Below are 7,328 nucleotides of genomic sequence, written 5' to 3' on the forward strand. Positions count from 1 at the left end.
CTAGGTTAAGAGAACACAGTTTTCTTCGAATGAAGCTTTCGATCACAGATTATGAATTTCTTTACCTTTCAGTGATTTATATTTGTTTTTATAATTTTTTTTTTAACTTCGGTAAAGTAAATAGCATTATTTAAGATTATGGTACATATAGGATGGATCAATCTTTCCCCACTCCTGCAAATTCCCTAAACCCCTCAGATTCTTCTGATGGGACCATGGTCTCACTTCCCTCCAGAAGGACAATCCAAGCTTTTTATCATCTGATCTGCCCCTGATATCAGAGTCAATTTGAGCATTATTTGGTCTATAATTTAGGCATGAAACTATGACTACATAAAGGAAAGATGACTTTTTGATGCAGGATGACCATGATATTCCTTGGATTTCAGAGAAAATTGATTAAAATGAAACTTTTTTTTTTTCCTTAGAAACTGCAAAGCTGGTTCTTTTAGCATTTGCAATTGAAAACCTCTAGGTTGTAAGGTCAGTTTTCATTCCAGTCCCAAAAAAAGGCAATGACAAAGAATGTTCAAACTTCCTCACAGTTGCACTCATCTAACACACTAGTAAACTAATGCTCAAAATTCTCCAAGCCAGGCTTCAACAATATGTGAACCGTGAACTTCCAGATGTTCAAGCTGGATTTAGAAAAGGCAGAGGAACCACAGATCAAATTGCCAACATCCACTGGATCAAGGAAAAAGCAAGAGAGTTGCAGAGAAACATCTATTTCTGCTTTCTTGACTATGACAAAGCCTTTGACTGTGTGGATAACAATAAAGTGGGGAAAATTCTTAAAGAGATGGGAATACCAGACCACCTGATCTGCCTCTTGAGAAACCAATATGCAAGTCAGGAAGCAACAGTTAGAACTGGACATGGAACAACAGACTGGTTCCAAATAGGAAAAGGAATATGTCAAGGCTGTATATTGTCATCCTGCTTATTTAACTTATATGCAGAGTACATCATGAGAAACTCTGGGTTGGATAAAGCACAAGCTGGACTCAAGATTGCCAGGAGAAATGTCAATAACCTCAGATATACAGATGACACCACCCTTATGGCAGAAAGGGAAGAACTAAAGAGGCTCTTGATGAAAGTGAAAAAGAGTGTAAGAGCTACCTTAAAGCTCAACATTCAGAAAACTAAGATCATGGCATCTGGCCTCATCACTTCAGGGCAAATAGATGGGAAAACAGTGGAAAGAGCGGCAGACTTTATTTTGGGGGGCTTGGAAATCACTGCAGATGGTGACTGAAGCCATGAAATTAAAAGAGGCTTGCTACTGCTGCTGCTAAGTCACTTCAGTCGTGTCTGACTCTGTGCGACCCCATAGATGGCAGCCCACCAGGCTCCCCTGTCCCTTGGATTCTCCAGACAAGGACACTGGAGTGGGTTGCTATGTCCTTCTCTGATGCGTGAAAGTGAAGTCATTCAGTCATGTCCGACTCTTAGCGACCCCATGGATTGCAGCCCACCAGGCTCCTCCGTCCATGGGATTTTCCAGGCAAGAGTACTGGAGTGGGGTGCCATTGCCTTCTCTGAAAAGATGCTTACAACTTGGAAAGAAAGTGATGACCAAACTAGACAGCATGCTAAAAAGCAGAGATGTTACTTTGCCAACAAAGATCTGTCTAGTCAAGGCTATGGTTTATCCATGTGTCATGTATGAATGTGAAAGTTGGACTATAAAGACAGTTGACCGCTGAAGATTTGATGCTTTTGAACTGTGGAGACCCAACCATCCATCCTAAAGGAAATCAAGCCTGAATATACATTGGAAGGACAAATATGAACCTGAAACTCCAATACTTTGGCCACTTGATGCAAAAGAGCTTACTCATTTGGAGGTCACTTTGATTTGCCTGTGAGTGTGGGAGCCCAACCTAGGTGCAGGGCCTCAGGGACAATTGCTACTGAATAATGACATTAAAGCAAGTGCATTCCCGCCCTGTGTGACTCTCAGCACACAAGAGACTGGGAAAGCTATCTATCTTGGAGGAAGGAAAGGCAGGCGAGAGAATGTGTTTGCAGGGCTCTTCTCGAAGCTAGGGCTTGGCTCCTCAGAGGTCAGACCACCAAGCCTGCTCCAAGGGCCTCAATTCCCAAGTCAGGGCCTTGTGTCCCCCTACACTTTCGGAGCCTTGCAAACACATTTCTAGGTCAGTGCAGTACTGCCCATGGGGAAGGAGGCTTCGGGAATGTATCAACACCACAGCGGGGTGCCATGCTGGGGTCACCCAGCTGAGGGCACCTGGCACCTCCCATGGGCCCCTGGCGAAGAGTGGCAGGCGGAGACCTGGCTTGTGAAAAACTGAAGCGGAGAGCACAGCTAGCTCTGGTAGAAGGAAGCAAACATCCATGGCAGGGCTTTGCAGGCAGTTGCTGGGCCGCCCCACGTTAGGGCTCCCTGGGCAAAAAATCACTAAAAATTTGTAACACCAATAATGTCACACCAATAATTTAGAAAGTATTCCTGATTATGTGTTGAAAATAATTAATGTAAAACCATTTGTTGCTGTTCACTCACTCAGTCGTGTCTGCCTCTTTGTGACCCCATGTGCTGCAGCATGCCAGCCTTCCCTGTCCTTCACTGTCCCCCGGAGATTGCTCAAACTCAAGTCCATTGAGTAAATGATTATAAAGGACTCTACTTTTTAACATATGTGTATTCTAACTCTACAAGTGTACTTTTTCACATTTAGAAAGTAGTATTTGAAAATGAATAAGTTACATATGAATCCAAAATTTGCCTAATTCACAAATAGAAATATTTAATTTCCTCCACTTTTCTATCCATGGAATATCCTGTTTAGCTTTGTATTATATTTAGCATAATGAACAGTTGTTAAAATAAATGTCTATTTAAACAAATAAAATGTTACATATTAAAGTTTTACTCCACTGAGAAGTAAATATGGGAGCAGGATATTTTTAAATGTCTTTATTCTATTATTTAATATGACTAAAAATAATCTAAACCTAAAATATTACATATATTTATAAACATTTTTATTAAACCTCAATTTTTGGCTTCAGAAGATTATAAATAGTCAGACAGGAGAGTTTGAGAGGGGATATATTTATTTGTTCTGATATTCTGCTTCAGAACTTCTGGGGAACTTCCCTGGTGGCTCAAATGGTAAAGCGTCTGCCTGAAATGTGGGAGACCTGGGTTCAATCCCTGGGTCAGGAATATCCCCTGGAGAAGAAAATGGCAACCCACTCCAGTACTCTTGCCTGGAAAATTCCATGGATGGATGAGCCTGGTAGGCTATAGTCCATGGGGTCGCAAAGAGTTGGACACGACTGAGCAACTTCACTTATTCTGCTTCAATGAGCAATAATTTCTCAAGTTAAAACACACACATTTTGGCATCTGATGACAATTCCTTACTCCTGATAACTTATCTGTCTTTAACTTGTCTCTTTTCAGCAGTTTAGAGACTAGAACAAATGATTGAAAAGAATATTACCAAGGTGATAGAATTAATTCTTTTGGGTTTTTCAGTCCAGAGAGAGAGTGAAATCCTTCTCTTTCTTCTCATTTTAGTGGTATATTCTCTATCAATGGTGGGAAACGTTGGCATGATTTCCTTAATCCGGTTGGATCCTCACCTTCACACACCCATGTACTTTTTTCTCAGAATCTGGCCTTTGTAGACCTTTGTTACTCCTCATCAATAGCCCCAAAGTTCCTGGAGACCCTCCTGACCAAGCACAGGTCCATATCTCTCTATGCATATGCGCACAGCTGAGCTTTTTCCTGAACTTCTTGATTTTGGAGACGTTCCTTCTTGCAGTAATGGCTTATGATCACTATGTGGCCATCTGCAATCCTCTTCTCTACATGGTGATCATGTCTCAAAAGGTATGCATGCAACTGGTAGCAGGCCCTTACTGATACAGCTTTTCTGTTGCTTTCCTCCACACAGTTGTTACTTTTCGATTGATCTGCTATGGCCCCAATGTTATCACTTCTATTGTGATGATGTTCCTTTGATGGCCCTTGCCTACTCAGACACCAGCCTCAGCGAGATCTTGATTTTTATCTTTGCTGGATTCAACATAATCAGCTCTTTGACCATGGTCCTTATTTCTTACCTATGCATTGTGGCTGCCATCCTGAGAATCCAATCTGCAGAAGGGAGACGCAAAGCATTCTCATCCTGTGGTTCTCATCTGACTGCTGTCACTATATTCTACGGGACTCTGATCTTCATGTATCTGCAGCCCAAATCAAACCATTCCCTTGACACAGACAAAATGGTCTCTGTCTTCTACACAATAGTCATTCCTTTGTTGAATCCCATGATCTACAGCCTGAGGAACCAAGAGGTAAAAAAATGCCTTGAGGACAACCTTTGAAAAATGTTATTTCCTATCTCTAATAAACAGTAAAATGTATCTTGTAACACTGACTGTCTTGAAACTATGCCACACGCAGATGTGTTGTTTTTATTATCTTTAATAGGTTAATTTATTTCTACCATTTTTATATGAGCAAAATGACTTTGCACATGTGTTCTATTTTTCATATAATTTATAAGTAAGATAAAAGGTTTAAAAGATTATAATGCACATTTTTAACAAATTGCTACTATTTGCATATGTGACACTTGATAGTTTTGACCTGGATAGTTTCTATTTAACTGATAATAAGATTTAGCCGCTTTCAAAAATGTTTCTATTTTACACATTGTGGAAACAGAACAAGGGAGGTGGTAAAGTAAAGTTCTTGTCCATCCCCATGTCGTTCCAGGCAGTAGCTGTTCCTCAACTGCACCCTGTCTGCTAAAATCATGTCTCTCTGCCTCTGACTCCCACTAGATTCACTGTCGGTCACTCTCTGTAATTCCACAGTTCTCATGTTGTTTGAAAAAATGTCATTTTTCGACATGCAGATCTGGAAATCAGGGTCAGCTTTGGGAAAGTCATACTCTCTTTTTCTGTATCAAAACAAAAATGCACACATACCTATATTCCCTCAGCAAAGCTTAAGATCCTTTTACATTTTAGGGATTTGAAGAAATTACAATGGTTTGACAGGAAGCGGTAGTTTAAAACCAAGTTATAAACGTGCTTGCTGTCAGATGTCAGGAATATTATTCTATGTTGGGGTGGTTGTAAAGTGATGCAATCTAAGACCCACTTAAACCATCAACTGGAATGTTTTGTTTTTTTTTAATTCAGATTCAAATGTTTGGTGTCTACCATGCAGGTGATATTGTGAGCTATTATCACAGGGCAAAATCAAAAACATTCCTGAATATGCTGAATAGTCTGCTATTTTGGAAAATACTGGCAAAAAATTGATTGTATAAGTTATTTAGAAACAGTTTAGCTTATTTTATCCAAGTTATCTTAGTAAACATTTCATTGTTAAATTAGATTTCACATTTATGTGAAGATATCAATATTGCCACGTTAAATTATTTATATTAAACTTTATTTTAATTTATGCCTCACCTAACCTCAACACCATTATTAAACCAGCAACAAGGTGTTCTAAGTGGATGTAAACTGTACAAATTCTGAAGAGAAGCAATGAATTACAATCTTGATTTTCAAGTTCTTAAATCAACTTCTTTTGGGGTCAGGGAGCACAGTTGCAGAGAAATTAATCTTGGGAATCATGACTATCAATTGCCAAAGATAAAACTCAAGAGAGGAGAACATCTTTGTTGTTGCTATTTTTTAAATAACTACAAAAGTATAATTTAAATAGTTAAAAGCACAGCAGCGAGCTTCTATAGTAAACTACAGAGTAAGGGCTGAACCTGAGATTGGCAATGTGAGAAGGGCTTAAAGGTCAGTGAATCTTTCAAAAGGAATCTGGTGCCCCTTCTGGGTAGCACACTGGATTCAGGGGAGGTTGCTGCAAAACCACAGGTTTACCAAAGAAACTTCAGATACATTTGAAGAGCTCCTAGAGCAGAAAGGATGATAGCCTGGGACACTAAGAAAAACTAAAGTAAAACCAAAGTTCTAACTTTTAAAAATTACTGTAAAGAAATATATTAGTTTCATCAGTCTGTGTTAACAAAGTACCACACAATCATTGACTTAGAACAACAAAAACTTATTTTCTCACAGTTCTGGAGCCTATAAGTCAGAAGTCAAGGTATTGGTGGAACCAGGCTCTATATGAAGCTCTAGGGGAGGTTCCTTCCTTGTTTTTTCCAGCTGCTCGTGGTCCCAGGCATTCCTTGTCTTGTAAACATCTTTTCAGTCTCTGCTGTCTTCTCATGGTCATCTTCCCTCTACATCTGTGTCCAAATTTCTTCATTCTTATAAGGACATCACTCACACTGGATTAACGTTCCACCTTACTTCAGTATGACTTCATATCAACAATTGCATCTTATTTGGACCCCATATCCAAATAATGACCCTATAACCCAATGATCCTATAACCAAACTCTGAAGTTCTTCAGGTTAGGAACTTAATACATCTTCTGGGGGAACAATTTCACTCAGAGTAAGTGCATGTAAGTGTGTGCATGCTCAGTTGTGTTCAGCTCTGTGTGACCCTATGGACTGTAACCCACCAGGCTCCTCTGTCCATGGGGTTTTCCAGGCAAGAATACTGGAGTAGGTTGCCATTTCCTTCTCCAGGGGATGTTCCCCCAGGGATTGAAACCATGTCTTTTGCCTTACAGATGATTCTTTGCTGCTGAGCCATTGGGGAAGCCCCACTAATAAGTAAGGACAGTTAAAGATGTGCTGACTCAAATGTATGGTGAAAACACACCTTATCTACACCTGCAAGCACAGTGCAGACAAAAAATAGCTGAGGTTTCCTAAGCTTAAGAAAGAGATTTGTAAATACCTAAAAAGGCTAGCGAAATGGCCTAGATGATGGATCAAAAGGGATGCAAAACCAGTTAATGTAACAACTGGACTTTTAAAGATCATAACAAGCCCAAGGACTCATCAAGTAGTTAGGACAAAGGGATATATAACCTAATATCTAATATAGATCAGAACCTTGAGTTTTTCTCCTCCTTGTTAAGACAGAAGACAAGATGCCCTTCTCTCAATACCAGAATAGTTTCTGAAGAGACTTGATCATTCTCAGGTAAAAATTGTCCTAGTGAGTGGTAAGATGCAGAGGTGAAGTGCCAAGGATATGTTTATGGAAAGTATTATAAGAGAAAATATAGCACTATAGCTAAGTGAACTCCCAAGATGCAGTGACTTAATAAAGTAATTTATTCCTTTCTCAGGCAGCAGTATGAGTTAAGGGGTTTGGGAAAGGCAATTAGACCCTCAATATGTGGTTTCCATCTTTGTCTAAAAAGTGATCATTTCAGTGGCAACAT

At 39.6% G+C, this 7,328-nt stretch overlaps 1 pseudogene; it reads left to right on the forward strand.

Moving 5' to 3' along the window:
* The first annotated feature begins 3,459 nt into the window (after window positions 1-3,459).
* LOC113902851 lies at window positions 3,460-4,474 on the forward strand (annotated as a pseudogene).
* Window positions 4,475-7,328: the final 2,854 nt, after the last annotated feature.

The sequence above is a fragment of the Bos indicus x Bos taurus genome, chromosome 13, assembly GCF_003369695.1.
Source record: "Bos indicus x Bos taurus breed Angus x Brahman F1 hybrid chromosome 13, Bos_hybrid_MaternalHap_v2.0, whole genome shotgun sequence".
NCBI lineage: Eukaryota > Metazoa > Chordata > Mammalia > Artiodactyla > Bovidae > Bos > Bos indicus x Bos taurus.